At 40.2% G+C, this 21,646-nt stretch overlaps 1 protein-coding gene across 5 annotated transcripts in view; it reads right to left on the minus strand.

The window, feature by feature from the left end:
• LOC122568014 overlaps positions 1 to 21,646 on the minus strand; it is a 128,370-nt gene that overhangs the window by 27,193 nt on the left and 79,531 nt on the right. Inside the window, exon 1 of one of the 5 annotated variants that reach the window (XM_043727282.1) lies at positions 20,245 to 20,551. The exons of the other annotated variants lie outside the window; for them this stretch is intronic. The gene's annotated coding sequence lies outside the window, so the exon portion shown is untranslated. Of the gene's footprint in view, positions 1 to 20,244; positions 20,552 to 21,646 lie in introns of those variants that run through there. 5 annotated transcript variants of the gene reach the window in all.

Consider the following 21,646-nt stretch of genomic DNA (forward strand, 5'->3'; position numbering starts at 1 on the left):
TCAACAGCCGTGCGCTTGGTTCCTTGCTGTGGAAGGAACGCAATTATAGCGACAGGGCAAAGACTGTCGAGGATGGAATGCATTATTCATTTCATCGAGTGACTGTAGAATGGCTTAATCGAAGTTTTACCTAGAAAGAAGAAGAAAAAGGGGAGGATTTTTGTTCGTACGCAGTGGAGAGTAGAATTAACTTATTTTCAGTTTATTTGTAACCATGCAAGTATTCTGGTAATCTCATCGGAGAGCTTTTTAGGCTTTTTTATACGATGGCGTGATTCAAAGTGATTTATTTGCATCGCAGTTGGAACGGTTAATAGCAGTTTCGTTTTACAAGAATAATCGTTCGTATAAAACCGGCAGCTTGGGACCAAACAATTTGCCACGGGAAATAAATTCTGCCTGGTTTGTTTCGGTGTGTCGGTGTAATCAATTTTGCATCGTTTGGATTCACTTTTACCTCTTCTTGGTTTACTTTGGAAAATAAATTAGCAATTTTTTTCTGTTGCTCTTCGTCGGAAAGATTCGCGCTCTTTGGATTTCAACGTATAGAAAATATTAATAGAACGAGTTCGTGTTTGTCAGATGGTGAAATACTTAAGGTATGGGGAACGAATTTTAAACTCGAGGGCAAAGGTGGAGCAAAGGCACCGTTTAATCGATTTCCTCTTTAACGCGTTGTTCGAAACGTTTTAACCTTCCCATCGCAATAGCGGTGCAACAACAATCTTCGTAATCTCGTTGATCCTCGTGGAACGACTTTCAACAAATTCTTTAGCGACATAACATTACCTGGCAACTATTCGTTTTATGGTCATTAAGGGAAGCGATAGTCGTTAAAGTCTAACTTTCCGAAACTTTTTGAAAAATTAATTGACAAGAATAGAGGTACGTTCGATAATTTTTCTGTTATACATCTACATGTACGTAATATAACACTGGAGATCGAAGTACCGAGCGTATTTCGAGAGTAATCGTGTGGAAATGATTCTGGAATTTATTTCGATACAATTGTCTTCGATACGACTCTTGTTTTACATTCGAATCGAAGGTCCGACTTATGTGCTGGATCGAAGGTCGAAAGTTATTTGCTGGGAAATTATAAGCCCGGTGCTTGTTTTTCCTCCTGTACCTAGCACGTTCTACCCGGTAGCTATTTGTATTTTATCCGATTTAACCTTTGAGTACGACTCTGTGACGATACGTGATCGATTTGTCTAATGCATGCACCAGATGTTCGCCTCCTGCAGTTTTACATTTTCCTATTCGTCCGCCCGTCCAGGATAACGTTACGAAAAATCGATAAGCGAGCTTTGCAGTCGAGATGCAGATACTCGTGCCAACGGTGAAGAAGAAGCCGTAGTTACGATCTGCACGAAGCGACATGCATCCTGACAAACGTCGATATATCGCTAAGGAACACTAATTTTTTAACAAGCATCGATAAAGTTGAGATGATAACTTGATACAGAATTTTTCTATATCAAATTGATTCTTTTGAAAGCATTGAAACTACAATATCTGGTTAGAATTCTTTCAATTATCGTGTCGGTGCATACTTTGACCGATATTTGCATCTACTCCCTAGCTTTCCCTGTTATCATATTCTTATTTCTAATATAAAATTAACGTGAATATCGTAATGGCGCATAATTTATTATTCTAATCCGATATATTCTATTTTTTATTTCTTAAATCGCTCGATCGTAACGTACATTTTTACTGCGACGCAGCAAAGAAATATTATCATCACTCGTTAAAATTCTTGGTCTATCAGGTTTACTTTCGCTATATTCGCTATCATATTTTCGTATACTCGATATCTGCTGTTCCGAAACCTTCTTTCGTTTTATAAGCAAATAACAGATGCACAATATTTTTTCTTTTATATTATTTTATCTAATTATGCACGATCCATTTCGTTGCAATAGGACAAAATATAAAACAAAAAATGTTGTGCATCTATTATTTCCTTCCGAAACGAAAGAAACTTTTGGGACAATCCAACGCATACATTGCTACAAACAGTTGATGTAGCGAAATTTTCCTCCGATTTATTCTATCGCTATCAAACGTCTCTAGAAACCGGAAGTATTCGCAATTTCGTTTCCGCTCGTAATATTTCCGGGTCGTATCGCGACGCATCGTATTTCCGTCCTTCCCATATATTATAGCGTTGCGCGCGTCGTCCACGAGGATAAAGCGATTGGAAATCGATGAATGAAGCACGAATCTCGTCGGAGCTTTCGAAGGCACGATCTTCCATGGTATTGTAAATCAACGTGGCACGGCCGAAAGTGGCGGCTCGTTGCGATATGCAGCTCGGCCAATTTTTCCCCTCGAGCGCGCACCAACACGGCCAACAACCGCTATTTCGACAAGCAACGTTGGATACGTAACGGGTTTAGCCTGAATTTATAATTTCGTGCAGTCGATCCGCATTCATTGCTCCCTGCGAGGTATTCAATTTAAACGAAGAAACAAAGAACAAGGATATCGTGTCGAACATGTTTAAGTTTCTTGATACGAAAACAAATTAGAAAAATACTTGCAAATAGGCTGTGAATTTTGATGTATTTATAGGACATATTTAACAGCAGATAGAAAATTATGTAAAATACCCAATATAATGGGTTGACAACTAAGTGATTGCGGATTTTGTCACTACCATCTAATGATAAAATCTGTAATCACTTAGTTGCCAATCTAATAGTAGATACTCGTTACGATATTTAGTACTTTTCCATCTAGGTTGCATTTTTTCAATTACGTTCGTAAAGATATGAATTCGCATAAATATTCGTAGTTTACTTGCGAATAATGTTATTCGGATAATCGAGAGTCTACAGTTTCCCGAACGAAACTCATATTTCTGTAGTCGAGAATAATCAATACCGTGATTATCTGGTCGGAAGTTGTGCATTAAAATTAGATAGTATGCGTGAGGGGTCGATTGCGTGTGCGTGATTCTGTAGAGATGCTTGAAACGTAATTCCCTAATTAGCGTAATTACTTTTTAGGAGTACGTTCCCTCCTCTTTTTTATTTTTGTTTCTAACGAACGATTACAGGTGAAAGTTGAGAAAGCTGAGAAGCATATAGTACGTAGTTTCCTGGAGAGGATTCGTATCGAGAGCTGTTCGTCGTAAAATTACAGAAGCTCGGAGTTTTTGAAAATTTTATGACGCCACGGGAGCTCCGGAAGCCTGGCCGCGTAACATAATTACGAAATTCGGGTCGAGCTTGAATATCGCTGAAATATTTATTACACGCTGTGATTCCGGTAATCAGATACTGAAAACCTGCTATAATTTAGCGTGCAAACTATTTCGTTCCTAAAGTTCCTCGACGAAATAACGAGCGAATAATGCTTCCGCGAGAACAAAATTTTCGCTGATACGAAAAACCTGTCAAAAAATTTCTCACCTCTTTCCTTTCCTTTCCTTTCTTTTTTCTGTCGTTCGATGACGTTCGAAAGAATTGTTAATCGAAAGAGAGAAGTTTATCGTAACGAAAAGAACTCTAAAGTTTCTGGTTCGCTCGAAATAAAGATTATACGTTTTCAGTCATATTCGTACGACTGGCAGGAGATCCAGGCCACGTTCGTCCATTTTGCTCCGCTATTTTCGAATAATCCGGAATCTTTTCCAGGTTTTACGAGACGATCAAGGAGATTTCCTTGCGGCTCGGTATAGCAGCTTCGGGAATAAGAAACAATCGATGAAAATCCTTAGATATCGATGGAAAGGGGCAACTCGAGTCTGTCGACTGTTCCTTTAAAAAAATGAACCCGTTCGTAGACGATGTTTGAAAAAATCAGCTCGTAAATCCAATTGCCTTCGATCGCGAGAAAAATAATCTTCAAAGCGATGCAAAATCGTAGAATCATTGCCGATTGATAATAATTTTAAATGAAATAACATTATAGAATATCGTAAAAATTATAATTTAACAAATTTTTCCAACTCGTAATGGTCATAAATTGACAACGTTTCATCTCCCCTAAACGACGTATCACTTTGCACGATTCAATTTATAAAATTGAAAGCATCGCAAGTAGGAGTTGTTCGTTTTGCCGAGAAGAAACGAGGCATGGTGTATACGCTTCGTTTCGTGGCATCTGTTCGAGTCCTCCGCGACGTCTTACCAGCGACGAGGATCTTCCACTTCGGTATCCACGTCTCGAGCACTCTCTGTCTTTGCATCGAGGTTATTCTCGGCACGACGTTGGCCTAGACATCCGAACAACCGTTCAAACCTTCCGCTTCACGGTTTTTCTCGCTCTACGTTCCTCTTTCCACGACAGAAAAAACATCTTGTTACGCTTCGTAACTTGAGAGAAGCCACCTTCCAAGTAGAACAAGGAACACGCCTCCGCTCGCTTCGTAGTTATTACTGTTCTCTTATTTACACAGTCGGCACACTGTCCTACGAGCTCCCTTTTCGTTGCGAAAATTGATAGCCAGAAAAACGACATCCAGACGTTCCGCCATTCTGAATGTTTTACAACGCTTCCGTTTTTTCACGCCATGAATAAGAGAAACGAGGGCAACAAGTTGGCGAAGAGAACTTCAAGCCTCTCAGGGTCTTTTCGAGGATTTAAGAAGCTAAGTTTTATTCCAGGAGAATACCGCTGGTGTAAAATGCTGCTTGTTTACATAGGTGAAAGTAAGAGGCAGAGAACAGCACGTTGGTTATTCCATATCCACTAGATCGCGATTTTAAATTCGCCCGAGAAACATGTTTCCTCGTATTTTTCATTTCTCGCGGATCACTTGTCGCAGCTATCGTTTTATAGCTGCAATATGTTATTACGCATTCTTGCTCGTCTTCTTGCCAACTTATATTTCTGAATTGGCTACGCTCGGTCTGGTAATGTCATGGTAATGTCGGAAGACACTGCTAGGAGGAGGTTGAGTTATGTTCGAGTTAGAATTTTGCTCGCCCAACCAAAATTAATTTTGCGTAGATTAAATTTCGATTACGATTCGACTCATCCACGTCAGATCAAGTCCTGCGCTCGAACTATGTACGTAAGGAACTTTCGAATTTCACAGAAGCTTGAAACGTTGCAGAGAGTAAATTTTCAGGAAAATACAACCGTCGCAAAGATTTAATTTCGAAGCAAGTTAATTCACGAAAGAAAGGAGCATCCGAAAGAATACACATAAGGGTCTAGTGTACTTTAGTTGTTATCGAGCAACGGGTACCTCGTAGCTACAGGAACGTGCCGGGCTGCTATGAACTGATCTCGGATACGGGACAACCCGATAAGCATCGTTAACGTCGTTATTCGTAGTTGGCGGGCCTCGAACGGCTAATTAACTTTGCCGGACGGCGAGACTCGCTTTGTTCGTTGTTCGTAACACCGATGGCCCAACTTGAAAGACAGCTCCATCGTGTAAATTGCACTGCCAATTAATATGCCGAGCTGCACACACGAAGGTGGCTCGCTTTAAAACCGATATACTCGATACACCATCTCCGCTCAGGCTTCTACCCCTGCAGTTTCGTCTCACCTTCTATCGGTGATTACTTTTTTACTTTTGTTTTTACCATAGAGATCGAGCAACTTTCGAGCAGGTCGTTGAAAAAGTCAGAGGTCAAAGCCGACAGAACACTGGTGGTTCGTCGACGCGCATCGATGATAGTTCTCTCTATTTTCAGTCCTAATTACAGTTAGTTCTTGGCAGTGTAACAATTTCTGCCGTGAACGACGTAAATCATATAAAAGGAAGATTTTTAAAGACAGGAAGATATCTCTGATACGTTCTAAATTGCAATATACAAGTAAATTTGGAACGTTCCAATGAAGTTTCCTTCGTTCCCTCATTTAGATAACTCAATTTAGATAACTAAACACGAAGTCGTTGTTGCTCCTCTGCACGCAACAAGAAGTTGGAGCTTATATACGGATTGATGTTTGTGATTGGTTTTTTGGTATGGAACGAGCGTTTAGGAGATGCGAATGAGGAAAATTCATGGAGCAGAGGGAAAACAGGAACGAGCGCCGATCGAACCGACTGCTCGAACGATGGATTGGACAGCACTTTTGATAGAATTCAAAACGTTCAGTCGTCGATGGCATTCGTGGCCCACTTGTTCGTTTCGTGCCTTTAGTCGACGCTCCATTGTTTTCGCAAATATTTATTTTCGCCACGTTTTCGTTGCTGCGATTTCGCCCGAACAATGCGCCACACTGTTTTATGTTCTGTGCGTTGGAACTATTAACGATACCTTGGGAATGCTTCGAGGGGAGAAGAGCAACGGACCTTTATTATTTTTCTCCCTTTTATTTTGGAGACTATACAGAGAGAAAAACTCGTCAAGTCTATTTTTGTCCACTTGGTTTCTAATATCACAAAAGAGCGATGCTTTATTATTACGTTGTTGAAAATGAAAAATAATCTTTGATGTGCCTTTCAAAAATGTCAAAGCTCTTAAAAGTTTCTTTTGAATAACAATTCTTTAAATTAATTGATTAATTAATTATTAATTTAAATTTGGACTAATTTTAATATTAGAAATACGTTATTATATTATTTGCAGAACGACGTCAAGCTGAGAATTACGTTAATGCAGTCTGGTCTGGACCATCCAAGATTCTCTTCGTAGCCTTTGGGTGATTTTGAACCAAACTAATAACTCGTCGTGGGACGCCTTGGGAAATTGCAAGGACATCGTAGCATGCGAGCAGCTTAGTTTTAATTAATCATAAAGTAGACATATATACGTAGGCTGTAATCTACGATTTATGGTATCTTCGTAATTATATAATCTTCGTAAGACCTCTATGTAACCGTCGTGTGAGAGATAGATGGTGCGTAATATATCTTTACTTTTAAGTTTTGCATTCAAATATCAGTTTTAACTCTCAGCTTGGACAGTGAACGTGGGATGCGTGGATCTTAGTATTTAAGATAAATATACGCTAATAAATTATTAGCATCCGCCGTGGAATGCCGCGGGTTATGAAATATCGAGGAACGTATGCGTTTTAGTTTTCATTAATTTTAAAATAAATTTATCTAGGCCAAGTGGATCGCGAGCGCTTTTTCTACGAAGATACGCCGTCTAAGAGCGAGAAGTTAAAAGCTTCTTTATCAAATCTTTTTAAATATTAAATTATCAAATAGGCCAGTTGAACAGTACAAAGGCTGTCGGTAGAGCTGCGAGCTAATGTACTTCAGTTTGATCAGGTTTTAGTGCTAAGATCTAGATTAAGTTAATTTTAGACCATAATTTTAACGCTTGATTTTAAGTCTCAGTCTTAAGTTGCTTTATTACTTTTAAGTTTTCTTTGAAGTCTTAGATTTAAGTTGCGCCGTTAATTTTGAGCTCTAGGCGGCTATAGAACGTTGCTGCGCGTGAGACGATTGCTAATTTTTCGTAGCCGAGCTGTCGTTCGACCAACTTTCAGGAGAACGCATAATCTTAATAAATATGTGTGTAAGTTTTAATTTTAAGTCGTTTGTTTTAAGCCTTAGTCTTAGCATATTGATGAAGATTGGCTACTCGATTGGTAAACGTATCTATCCACAGAAGTAAGATTTTGATGATTTTTCGCTCTTTTCGTTGATATTTAGCGTTTGGGTTATCGATAATTGAATATTGATAAATCGATAATTCTACTTGATAATATATTTTTTCTGTACTTCTATTCTTCTATACTTGAACTTCTTCTATACTTCTATATTTGAATTCTATACTTGATAATATATAACTGATAATAGATTTCAGAATAAAAAGAGGAGAATTGCGGTTGAAAATTCACGTTCTTATGTTTCAGATACATGAAATTACAATTTTGTTTGAAACTAATTAAACCAATCATTTATTCTACATATTAACTTTGATTTTGATAGCGTGTAATGTCTCCCGAAAATTTATTTATTATTGTGAAAGGATAGAATTATGTGCTTCGTTGCGATTATGGGATATCCTGTTCTATGTTCTATCTACAATTTCATACAAGATTTTAATTTTAATTTAAACCGACACTATACCGAATCGATAAGGTCGCAGGCGATAGAAAAATGGTATGGGGTGTCAGATAAGCCCCAAAACCTGGCACTCGAAAAAGCATTGAATGTCGCGTCTACTCCTGTAGCTCGTTTGTAACAGAACACTGGTATTTGCAAAGTCGATAATTGTTCGTGAAAATGACGACGAAACCTGATGGAAAAGCTACTGAAAGGTCGTCAGGAAGGTAGAACGAAGGGAAACGGGGTCGAAATGCGGTTCGCTTGCCCTGCAGAATCTCGTTCGTGGCGTTCTTTCCTGTGTTCACCGCGGGCTATTCTCTTTGAGTTGCGGAGAAGGAAGTGGCGAGCTTTCAAAGCGATCCGCGAGAATAGACGGAGATCGTAGTAGCCTGAATTATAATAAATAAGTCCGTGAGGACGACCCTGGTCGTCTTTGAAAACGACTTCAGAAATACTCGTGTTCATCCACCTACCAAATGAATATTCCCATTTCGACGGTATTCCACCAGACGATTGCTCCGTTTCACGTTTACGATCTTCTTAGAATTCTGCATCGTGTAGCCACTAGACACGGTCGAGCCTCCGTTTCCTTTTTTCCCGCTTGACTTCTTCCGTACGTGTGCACCCCTCTCGCGATTATTTTCTCGCTTGCAGACAGTTTCTCGAATATTTGCGCGCATGAAGAGTTAGTATTAATCGGGTTAAAGCAGATAGAATTGATCAGTATAGATATCTGGAAATATAGACGAGGCGAGAAACGGTTCGTTCACTTATGAGAACAATTTTTCAATACAGAGAAGAAACTCTTTTCTTTTCTTTTCGAGAGAGACGAACGCTAATTTAATTCGCCGTGTTCTTCCCTTTTTCTTTTTCTTTTTTTTTTAGACGATGAAATTGATAAATGAATATAATAAAGCGGCGTTGACTAATTTGCCTTCTGACAGGTTAATCGTGGAGATGTAGCCGATATTTTGTATTTATTAATGCGATTAACTCTAAACAAATGAATTATAAGGTTTCGTCCGACGAGATCGTTGAATTTTATGTTGAAATTAAAGCGTTATTATTAGCGAGATCAGGAGTACGGAATAATTAACGCACACACGAGAGCCATTTTCAGAGGGATCGGTATTAATCGTCCGGTCGAGTATTTCGCGTTAATATACCGAGGTCACGAGGTCTTTCGTGTCACGGTGGAAAAAAAAAGGGAGGAGAAACAAGATAAAAAAAAAAATGAACGAAGAGGAGATTTCGTTTGAGGACGATACGAAAAAAGGGAAGGAGATTATTTATTAAAGCGTGACCTCGGTTGGTCGGTTTGAGTCAGAGGATTTTTTTGGTGAGGAACCTTTTAATAAGCTGCAGCGTGTTATAGTTAACGATGGTGACACGGTCAACCAGAAAGAGATTGCATATAATGCAACAGCTTTCACCCGATAATATTTGAAGAATTCAGAGTAGAAACGATACGAGTGAAAAGAGATCCGTAATTTGAAGAAATCGTGATTAAAATTGAACTTTAACGAGGCATTCAGATGTGCAGAAACGTAAAATAAAATATTTAAAATGAAGCATTTTCTGCAATATTTAGGAAGCGAAGCAAACCTTCGTTTCTTCAACTGTGTTTATGAAAATATGAATTTGCGTAAGCATTTACAATCTACACGCTACTGTACGTATCCCTAGGATATCTTTAAATCACCGATAATCATTTCATCGATACGATTTCACCGGCACCGAGTTCGTCGACAATGTTTTATCACCACCAATCGTTTCACCTACGTCGTCTTTTGCCGACGATCATTATACTTACCGCCATACGTTATCGTTGATTATGCATTGTGCACCTGTACCCATACATTCGTTTCCGTGCATAAAAAAATAAATAAGTATAATACAAGTATAATAACTGTTGGTAAAAGGTGATATCTGTGAAATGATGGATCGTCGATGATTTAAAAATAGTTTAAAAATGTCAAACAAAATCCAAAAATAGGCAAATAAAGATCTTACGTATCGTTTGCCATATTTATTTCGTCTATTGGCCTCTTCTCGATTCTGATCGTCCAACAATTTTTTGCTCGTTCATAAAGTTATGTTTAAGTTCTCTACGTCGATGATTCGAATAGAAGTTACCGCGAAAGGTTAAGGTAGAAAGAAGCTGGTTTACGTTTCGTCGAGCGATTATTAAAACACACCCACGCATTATCAAGGACACATTGTGGCGAGGGTTTACCTTCGTGGAAGCGTAATTAATGTCGTAATTAAATGAATACTTAAGGGGAATCTCGCCTCGAAATTTAAGCGAGGTCACGTCGACGAATGGTCGTAGTTTATCGGACGAAAAATTCACAGAGGAAAATCTATTTTACGGTTTTTATTGCGTATCGTCTGCATTTTACTGGCTTCGTTCTAAACGACTCCTATGTACATATGCGTATGGTGTACACGGTGTACCTATTAGTCATAGACGCTACAGGGATTAACCGAGTGGTAATACAATTAACGCGACGTGCAATTAGGTAGATCCACGAGTTAAGCTGTAATTCAATTAATGCAAGAATGGTGAATTATCGTGTAAACTAATTTACGACAGCAAACGTGCGAAATGGAAAACGCAGATGCATTGTGAACACAGGAATATTGTGACAATGAAATTCATTTGGTTTATTCGCGTATAGATAAACTGCAAATATCGCTGGTCCAAGTAAATTGCGTACTTTTACATGTAGAGAGACCAAAAGTTATCTTTAAGCTGGACAATAGAGCTTTACATTTGCCGGATTAAACGAGGGTTGAAAGCCGGACAATGTCTGGTGTTAGTCGAGAAAACTTTTTGCAATTTAGCGTTGCCGGAGCGGACGTTCGTGCCAGTGAACTCGTTAACTTCCGCAATTAAGAAATATGTATGTCGGCCGAGCATTCGCGTTAAACAACCGGAACATTTACGTAAAGCGGAAATCTCGCGGGTGTCCGTAATTTTTCTCCGCTACTTTTCTCCACCTTTAACCTTTGCTCCTTTTCCTAAACACCTGGACTGAAATCCATCTCGAACAAGATTTCAATTTTTCCAAGTTTCGATCGAAATCCTGGACAACCTAAATCGCACAAGTTCGAAACGCCTTTTTCCCGCAAATTCTTTCCATTAGTTCGCGAATTTATTTATTTGCCAACGCGTTTACTGTTACTGTCCGAGTGATCTTTAAAAGTGAAAGGGACGAAGGTCGGAGATAAAAATGGAAGGAAAACTTTGAATTCAATGGGAGAGAAATTTGACACGTTCCCGAACAGGAGAAGACATTGCTATCTCAGAGCAACGAATTGCGCACGAAGTATGATGCGTATTGCAGGCGAATCTATTTAACCGCTTCTGTTGCTCGTAACAGGGCGATGCCTGTTTAAAAAGCGAAACACGCCGCGAGTACTTTGGACGTAAAAACACGTTCCTCCGCATTGACGTAACGTTCAACCCCTTTATTCTCGTCGTGCTCCGTTCCAAAGCGAAATACGCCGCGTGAAAAACAGTTTACCCCCTTTTTTTCTATAGCAACTATTATAGCAACGTTTGCGCGAATATTCCCAGCCATATCATCGACCATGATGAAATATTCTTCTCGTACGTCTTTCAGCTTGATTGGCTGGCTTGTTGAGCAACTTCGTGCTACCTTTTATGGTCGGTATATTCTGTCGTGTATTTCGTAGATTTTGAATTTATTTTCAGCCTTGTATACCCTTGCATAATTACATTTATCAAAACTGTATATGTGTTCGTCGTTTCATAACGATAGAAGAAAAACGAAGCTGAAGCTTCGTAACTTAGTAGCTTGAAAGACCGTGACGATTCTGTCGCGGGATATTTAATTAATTTAGCTTTTTTTCTTTTCTTAAGGAGACTACCTTGGCGACTCTACGGCGCAAGTTGAAACGGGAGCAGATGCACACAACAAGTTCCCCGAGATGTCTGGAAAGCGGAATCGAGTATTCGGGAGAATGGTGGCATAGCGCGATGAGAGTAGGAGGACACGGAGAATTTCAAAGGGGTGGAAAATGTAGTAAAATAAACTAGCTGCAGGCGACACGGTTGAAATCGAACAGCGGACCCGCACGTAGGCTGCGCGGAATAGATTGAAAGGAATTTAATTCACGAGTCCGTCTCTTCGGTACGGTTTGATCCTCTCACTCGCATCGATCCTCCCTTTTTCATTTCTCTACATTAAACTTTCAAAGGGTGATATTGATCGGGCCGCTTTCAGGGAGAATACCGTTTCGATAATAATAAGATCGCCGATGTTCGAATATCAAAAGGCTCGACGTTCCATGCAATCGCGTTTGACGTTGTATTAGTTGAGTTTCAATCGTGTCAATTTTGAAAGTCTTTCATTGTTAAATTTTAATTAACTCCGTGAAGCTTCGTTTATACGTAGCGAAACTCAAACATACGTAACAGCTTGCACTACAGTCTTAAAAACACAAAGTTTACACGTGAAAATCCATCGTGACAACTAGAAATTCTAAAAGTCAAAACTTCAAAACAGAAGCTCTATGAAGTGTGCTTCAACTTTCTTTCAGTCGTTAGCTGTTCCTCCTATCGACGATTTTTCTTTCTGTCGTAATCGTCCCTTTTTACCGTATGCGCGTTTAAAGATCCTTTGACGAGCAACTTTTCGAAACGTTTCAATTTGATAGGAACGACATGAAGGCGTTTTATTTTCCAATACCAACACACATTGTGCGTGAGGTGGTTATAATGTACACGGTACGAGCAAACTAGCTGGCTGGCTTCTTTGAAACGAAGTCGAACGTGTACCGTCGTTCATTGAAAATAAGCTTCGCCTGGAAACTCGATAAGCAACTGTTCTTTTTTCCAACTGGCTCTCGCGAAAATCTCCTACTTCGTTCGTACGTCAACGATGTATCCATTGAAGGAGAACCGCAATGTTCGCTTGCGTCGGAAAAAACTCGGGAACGTACTTCTTTTGTAGACTGACGTTTGATGGATGCTGTCGTTTGCTTTCCGTCAAACGCATCGCTTTTTACCCAGACGAAAGGCAAGCGATTTTTAATTGATATCTGATTGGATAAAAAGGAGAGGAAGAAACGGTAATGATATTTTCATCGACAGGTTGACGCGCGTCGGAGGAAGATTAACGCGCGAACCCAAAGTATACAATGCAAAAAATTCGATCGTATCTGGTGGAAGATACCAAAAAAACAATTGCAGGATTTCTAGCTGAATGGTCGTCGCTCTTTCTCGCGCTGGTTTTACACGTCCGATGTAAAACATTTATTTCCAGATGAAAGAGACGATAGACATCTCGGACGCTTTGAAAGCAAGAACGAAAATGCGAATCGTTCGTGTTTTCGTGAATTTTTTCCCTGTGAATAAACCCTGCCTCGATCAGAATTCAACGCCAACAGTGAAAAACGATGGAATTTTGCAGTTTCTTAAAAAATATGGTTTTAGATTCTAAAGTTTACAATTCAAATATCAAAATTCCAGAAATTCTATAGATTTATGTTCATGGAATGATAAGTGCTACACGAAAATATTCCAGCGATCCAATAATTTTTTCACCAATGAAACAAAGCAAAAAGACGCGAACACGTGTATATATCCTTTTGTGCAAACAAATAACCGTGTCGTTCGTTATGGCATTTACAACCGTTTTTGAGCGCGGGGCATCTATAATTTTGGAAATACTATATGTTACAGGATCGCAAGATTTGTCGATATGCAAATTACACTCGGGAATCGTGTGTTTGCTGTTAATTCATTCCTTGTAATTTATTCATTATTCGATTTATTTGTGCTTCTATGTATTTCTCTTGTTTTTCTTTCTGCCCGGATCACTCGTCTCTCCAAGTCCAATGTTTTTAATATGATCTTTTCTACGAACTTTCTTTTTTACGAGGGAAACTATTTTATTCACTTGGCTATTTCAACACCGTGCGCAGACTTATTCACCGAAATGGAGGTTCGATCGATATAACGCGTCATCGAACAAATTCGTTTATTCCGGCGAACTTGTCTCTTCTCCAGTTTCATCATACAGGGTGTGGTATTTGCGTACCCAACAATAAACGAAACAGACATCGAGGAAAAACGTCACACCACGTTGTCTTTCTCAGATTTTACGCTCTGTCCTCATTACGGTCGAAGATTACGCTATGATTCAACCGTAGCATCCGTGTCGAGATATAAAATCTTCGAATCACCGTTTCGCCGAACCCATGAAAACTCACAGAGAAGCGAGTAGCACGTGATGCACGATACCGATGCATCTACCCTTGACCCAGCCACTGGCACGGAAATCGAGGATGAAGCAACTCGCACGGAAGACGCGCGGAGTTCAGTTCGAGCGGACGTTAATGTCACTGCGTAATTTTTATGACCCTCTTTATGAACTGGAAAAATCAGTTGGAAAAGTCGATTTTTTTTTTATCACGAATGGAACCAACGAAGAAGATGACAGTCGAGAGCCTCTCCTTTCTCTTTCGTTCGTTCGATTTCGCGTTTTCGTCGATGTTCAGTCTTCTACACAAATTACATAAATCTTGGAGAAGCTGAAGATCCTTTTACGTAACACCCGATCATTAAGAACGAGTTTGCCTTTCCACGAAGAATCTTTCGATTCGTTGATTTGCAAACATTTTCTCTGCGTAATATCGTTATACCATATTTTTCTTTTTAAACCATCGTACTGCGATACCTCGATGTCGTACTTGCTAAAATACAGTAGCATCCTCTTTTCATTGACATTACGTGTTTCTATTCTCGACAGCTTGTTATTTATTTCCTTTTTTTCTATTAGAATTGTAGACGTTTAGGTATACGACTGCGTTGCATGTAACAATATAAATAACGAGAATGGATGATTTCCAGATCCTTTGCTGCGAGGATCCGACGTTTCTACCACGAAGAAAACGCGATAACAATACGATAGTAAATGGGAGAAGTAATCGTGGGTGCTCAGGTGAAAAACGCATCGGCCAATCTCAAAGTAATCGCGAGAGAGATTCCATCGAGTGATCGGTGACGATCTTTCCCAGAAGCCCTTGTTCAATCGTCCAACCGATTTACGACTGCGTCACGTTCGCCGTTTATTGGTTTTGAAAACAGCGAAACGAATCCTCCGTTTTGATGGAACTTGTCTTTTCTTTCCCTCTCCATCGTAATTACGATCGAACGAGAACCCAGTACGATCGACCTCATAATTCTTAAGAAATCTTCGATTCTCCCCACGAGATCTGTAACTGAAGCAGGAGGCACTGCGTTTGGACTTTCAAACTCTATTTCAGTCCAGCGAAGCGGAACGAAACGTTCTTCGACGAATTTTCACAGAATCATGCTGCATATGAGAAATTACGTTTATGAAATGATAAATAAAGAATGAAAGAAACGATACGAGCGACGATACTTAAAAACATAGGAGACAATCTCGTAGCCGTAACATTAGGCTAACTTACGCGTACATTTTGCTATTTTTAAACGAAGAATCGTCATTATTTGCGATTATTACGTTCGATGGATTTATTGGCATCGTAAAGGGATCGAAAGAGGTGGTGATCCAAGCGGATAGAGTCATAAAACACCATAGTAGTTCACCTGACATTGCAAACATAAAAACGTTGCTTTTAAACAAGCCAGTTGGCGATCTTCTGTTTCCTTAGAATGGCACTCATTACTTTTTCTAGAACCTTGCAGGCCATCGTATACTACGGTAACGAGACATCAAGAGTCGCGGTTTTTTATCAACTTTTATCATCCCTTCGTTAACTCCAAAGATAGCACGCTCTCCGCCATCGTACTCGATGGAACGAGTGGGATAAAAATAAGAAGCGAGAAAGAAAATAGAGAAACACGAATAAAGTAAAAGGAAAGAGGATGGTGGTGTTACCGTTCGTTAGAAAAATGTTATTATCGCACGCGACGCGGTGGTTCACGACACGGCGACAACCTACGACATAATAAGGTTCCGTGCGCTACCTGGAAATCGATTCCTCCCCCTTCACGGATGAACGCCTTTTTACACGGCCACGTTCTTTACATCGTTCGCTTTGTAAGTTACGCATCGGCTACAAAATATGCTAATTAAATACGGTTTTAATTAAATTACTATCGACGTTCAACGACCAACGTATCGTTCGTCATCTGTAATTCGCGAAAATTTAATTAAACGTTTAACCATTCGCGAAGGCCGAGTTTTGCCCGACTTGTGCCTGGGTCACAGTTGCTTCCGTAGATATTTTACCAGCGTGCGTGTATTTCGCGGTTCCGACGAAGCTTCACAGCTTCTGCGCCGTATGCAGTTATTAAATTGATGCTTTTTGATGTTAGCCGAAGAAAGACGCCGTTAACGAGATTTAGGATTTGGATGGAGCAACGGAAACTAATCTCTGTTAATTTGTAGCAGCGACTAGTCTTTGCGACTGGAAAAGCGAAGTATATCAAATTCTACACACTTTTAGTCGTACGTTGCAGTAACTTGAGAAATATCCGCTAAGAAGTTCATAATGTAACAAGTATGGTATCACCTTCTTATATTCTTCTAGGTAACTGTAAATTTCTCAACAATTTTGTAATAATATCTATGCAACAAAATTACCATCGTATCATAGTCGCAGATCTTAGAGAAAGCTTGGCATAGGAACGTAAATTAGGAGAAAAGTCGTGAACTTTAAGCAGGGTTTAAGAAAGAAGGATGATGACAGGGACGAAAAAGAAGATGAGAAATCCGTTTACACACTCACGATCTTAGAGGTTATGTGTGTACTTGGAGGGTTACGCGAGGGCGCAAAGATCCTTGAAGCTAAAGAGACATCCAAGAACGAGAAACCGAAGATGTCTAGAAAGTCTCGAAGAAGTCTGAGAGGAGAAAGTTCGAGAAAACAACAGAAAAGCTATCTCTTAAAAAGCATGGTCGTTAAGACGCTGTATCGGTAGCGTAAATATCACGAAGCAAGAAGATCGCGCGGTTGGAAATTATTTACAATTGTCATTGCGCAAGTAGAATAGATTATCGAAGACACGGAATGTTTGTCGATCATGGAGTTTGTTAACTGAACGTCAGTACTACCGAGCTTAACAAAGTACGAAGAAATTAGATCAATCGTGCTGTTTATTAGTGTCCGGTAATAAAACGTGACTTTCAAACTTAATTTTTCAGTTGATCGAACAATTCCAAATTTTACACGATCACCGTTGCAAAACACTTGACGAGTTTCCATCGATAATCTCCGCCGTTAACGAACGATCCCGACGCCTGAGCTTCGCCTCAATGTTTCGTCGACTGTTTTCTTCAAATTTTTCTACAAATTTTCTCACTCGTTTCGATTCCACGTTAGTCGAGTGTTCACGTTCCCTACGAAGATATTTCGCTGGCGAAATCGGTCCCATCGGTTTTATTCTGCATTCTCTAATTGATCTTTCTTCTCGCTTCTTTTTCCTTTTTTTTCATTCGAATTCATTCCCAAAGCTGCTAGCTCTTCAAGAGCTTCTCCGTTCTTGAAACAGAGCTTTCAAACGTCGCCTCTGCTCGTGATCGTTGCCAGCGCTTTATACCACGCTCCAACTGCTTCTCTTAAATTTGATCGATTTCATCCTCCTTCGTATTATTCCATGAAAATTCGTTCCAACTTAGTTCCGACGAAACTTTTACAACTGTAAGGTTTATGGACTGGTCCACTTCTTTAGAGCGTTTAGCGTCTCTTTTATGGCTTTTCTTGGTAGCGTCGGATCTCCGTCAACTTTGACTCACAATAGAGAGATCCAAGGGTAGTTTCTTAGAATTTTTATTATCGCTTCTTCTATGGGCGCTTTTTTAGAAGAAGAATGAGATCTCGGTAGCGGCCTTGCCTTCTCCACGAAAATGAAAGCCGAAAATTGTGAAAAGTTCGCGATAAAAGGGTGGACGTTGCGAGATCAAAAGACGCGTTCCCACAAGTCCAGCCTCGGTGCTCTTCGTTAAAGAAGAAAGACTAAAGTGAATCGTCAGAAACGAGGATCGTGAAAGGTATTGAATTTTGTTAATTAAAATGTTCCGCCTCCGTTCATCACGAGGTTTATTTCATTTAGCTTTTCCTTCTTTCATCGATAATTCGATTTATAATTCCTCGATTCCGCTACGATTCATCGATCTTCTTCATCCACGCGACTACTGCGTACCTATCTTCGATTAATAATTCCTTCTGCAAAGTTCAAAGGCGCGATCGAACGCCATCCATCAACTTGAATTCACTTTCAACTTCTCCATCCCGACGTCTCTAACTCCGTTTAGCCGACTCTAAATCCTGTCCCATCTTCGTAACCGTACTCGATCGCCAAAGCCGCAAATAATCGGTCAAATCTACTTTGCCTATAATAAATTCCAACCGAAGGATTCAAGCGAAAATTGGCAGTTTCGAACTTGTCGATTCTCCGTTAAAATATATCGCTTGCCTTTCCCATTCTTTTTTCGCTGAAACGCTATAAATGCAGCGTGGGTAACCCGCAGCACGCAAGAAGTTATATAATAGAAATTCATCGACTCTTCCTATTACGTGCGGTGACATTTTATTCAAATATCTGAAATTTCATTCGAATAAATACCGTTCTGTTCTATATTAATATCGTCATCGTAACTTTCCACACATAAGGTTTTTCCGCTTTTTCGCAACTCAGTTCTGTCTCTTTAACTGTGATTTACGAAAACTTATTGTACGTGTAAATGGAAGTATATCGATAGCTTCCTGGTAATCGTAGAATCGATATGAAACCTTGTTACTATACTTATCTATATTAAATTTCACATCTGTTCGAATATTCCTTCAAACGGTAAAAATTCTTCCTATGGCACGACGAGAAAATGAAGTCGAATTCGATGCATTTTTCTTTCAGTATGGTTTATCATTGAATGCACGGGTTTGTTGGCAGGTGAATTTCTCGCGAAACGCACACCTGCGCACTGCGTATGTACCTGTATCTGTGTGTACAGACTCGGTCAGGTGAGTATTGATCGTGGCGGATGTGCAGGGACGAGCAGGCAAGAACGGACGAATATAAGCGGGCCGGCAATGCCCGGGCGGAAGAGAAGCGAGCAGGAAAAAGGAGCGTGATTCGCTAGTCGCCGGGTTCACGGACGGAAATCCAGGCCACTCGGCCTCTTCGAGTATCATGTCGGAGCAACAGGCGCGCCGATCCTCCTTCGGATCGGTTCTCTTCTCGTCGTATCCTTTTTCACCGATACCTCGTCCTCTTCCTTGTTTTCGGCTGGAAAAAACGACAGGCAAAACGCCTTTCTTTTTCGAGTAAAACTTCAAGTTTGTTTGTAACTATGGCACTACGCTATGCAACGTAGTTAGCTGTTTGAACGAAGAAAAGGAAAGTTCCGTTTTGCAAAAGTATTTTGTATCTAAAAGAATTCAATCTCATACGTGAGTTCCTTCACGTTGTATTCAATGATCTAAGAAAACACGAAAGAAATGGCTATAATAAATTGCCAAGTTTGGTACACTTACTTCACGTTTTAAGTGAGACGAGAAAGGAAAGAATCGGGAGAAATCACGCGAAACAAAAGGCAGGATAAAAAGGAAGTGAGTGATCAAGGGGGTCCAACGCGTTCCTTAGATACGTAGGAAGCTGTTGGCCTTGGTAAAATGTCTTACTCGATTGTTATGAGAACCGGAGGGGCGACTGATGCATGTAACTCATGTGGAAAACACGGAAGATGGATGCTAGGACCTTCGAAGAAGGAATTTTCGGATCCAAAATGGAAGGTGATAGAAAGTTACGTCATCAAGGGACACAGAATTGTTTCGTGGAAAAAAGGACTCGCAAAAGGATCGTTTCGTTCTAAGAATTACTCGTCTATGAAGAATTCCATGACTAGTCGGACGTTTCTAAATGATTTATTTCGGTAAAGAGCTACGAGAGACTTAACCGCAATTTCGAAACTGGTCGCAGCTGACCCTGGGCAAGTTAAGGTATCGATTTCGAAGTTACGTAGTCCGGAGACACTGAATAAAAGGATCAAGGTTGTGCTACTAATGCGTCGCAACGACGTTTCGGGTCAGCAACGCTGCTAAGTATAGTCGCGATCACCGAGCACGCGATAGTCTTTCTTCTCTTTATTTCATTCTTTTTCTGCCTTTTGTAATCGCTCGTCGGTTCCTAATTCTTCCTGCTTTTACACGATCCTACATACTGATTTATCCCAGGTTTATGAAACTAAAATTATTATTATTATGAGAGGATGATTATCGTTTCAAAGAAACAATGAGCTCACCTTGCAACGAGGAAACACTTCGATCCAGGTACAGCAACATTTTACCTTCTATAATAAACCATCATCTTGTGTCTCGCAGATGTGGTCGTAGCAGAAACGTGGAATTTTCGAAGAATTTTCTACCAAGATCATAGCATTATTAGTAAGCGATCAAATGTTAAACAGACTGTATCGGTTGTCCTCAACTGTTGCACCGGATCAAGGCAGTCGTAAATTGCAGCAACAGGCGATCAAGCTATTTGTCTGATCCAGACCATACAATACTACTTCGAGCATTTTATTTCTTATTCGTGCAACTCCTTATCGTTGGTCATACCGTTTCTCTTCTAGTGCATGATATATATCGTTATTATCGTTTAGTTTACGGTACATGTAACAGAAGATATATAACTGAAGATATATATGATAATATGATAAAATGAAGAATAGAACGTCTTTTGAGTATATGTTCGCTACATCGATAAATCCAACAGCACGGGCTTCGAACCGTTTCAAACTAGCTTTCGCTCGATCCAGTCATTCTGAAAACACATTCAAATACGTGTATCCAGTTGAACGTTCGTCCTTACTCTCAATGCTTGGTCCTTCCGCGTGTTCCCAACTCTCGGAACTCAGTCACAAACTACACCTTACCTCGACCGCTACTAAAACTCCACGTGTCCTACTTCTACCCCAACGTACCACCGATATTTCCTCTTTGGAACACCAAAACTCCATGCTCGTCGAAACTAAATCCTCCATTCGCAGAGGCAAATGCAGTCATCAGCCCTCTGAACGTGACACGGTAATGCAACCACGCGGGGCCATTTCTTGCTTCCGCGGTCCGCTAGGCTTTCAGAGTGAAATTGACCGCGGAGAATTTCGACGACGAGCGAAGCTCGTTCCCGCGAGAAACGTATTCGCAATCTCCTTTTCATTTACGTATTTTCGCCACAGTATATGAGAACGTTACTGCACTTTACGAACTCGTGGACATACGTTCGATGTGTTAAAGCTCAAGCACAGAACACAGTCACGTAGCTCGGTTCCTCGAGGCTCTTGCGCGACCTTGACACGTGTCACTCACTCGTATCGCGTATTCGCATTCCGCGGACCTGCGCGACCCTCTTGAATTAAACATGCGGAATCGCAGCTAAAGACTGTGCGGACGGTCGGGCGCAATTGTAAAATTAAATTGCTGCTGCGTGGCTGACGCTGACGATCCGCTAATTGCTTCGTTAGACGACGAATTTTCAGGGCTGGAGAAAAACATTGATAAAATGAAGTTCCCTGTTCGCAAGAAAAATTCGACTCTACTAGAGAATGTTAAACGTTTTTTGAGCGGCAATTGACGAATTCTGATTTCGATTTGATTCTTGCTCGTATTGCCATGTCGTTTGAAAATTACATAGAAAATAGATAC

This window comes from Bombus pyrosoma, linkage group LG5 (genome assembly GCF_014825855.1).
Source record: "Bombus pyrosoma isolate SC7728 linkage group LG5, ASM1482585v1, whole genome shotgun sequence".
Taxonomy (NCBI): Eukaryota; Metazoa; Arthropoda; class Insecta; order Hymenoptera; family Apidae; genus Bombus; species Bombus pyrosoma.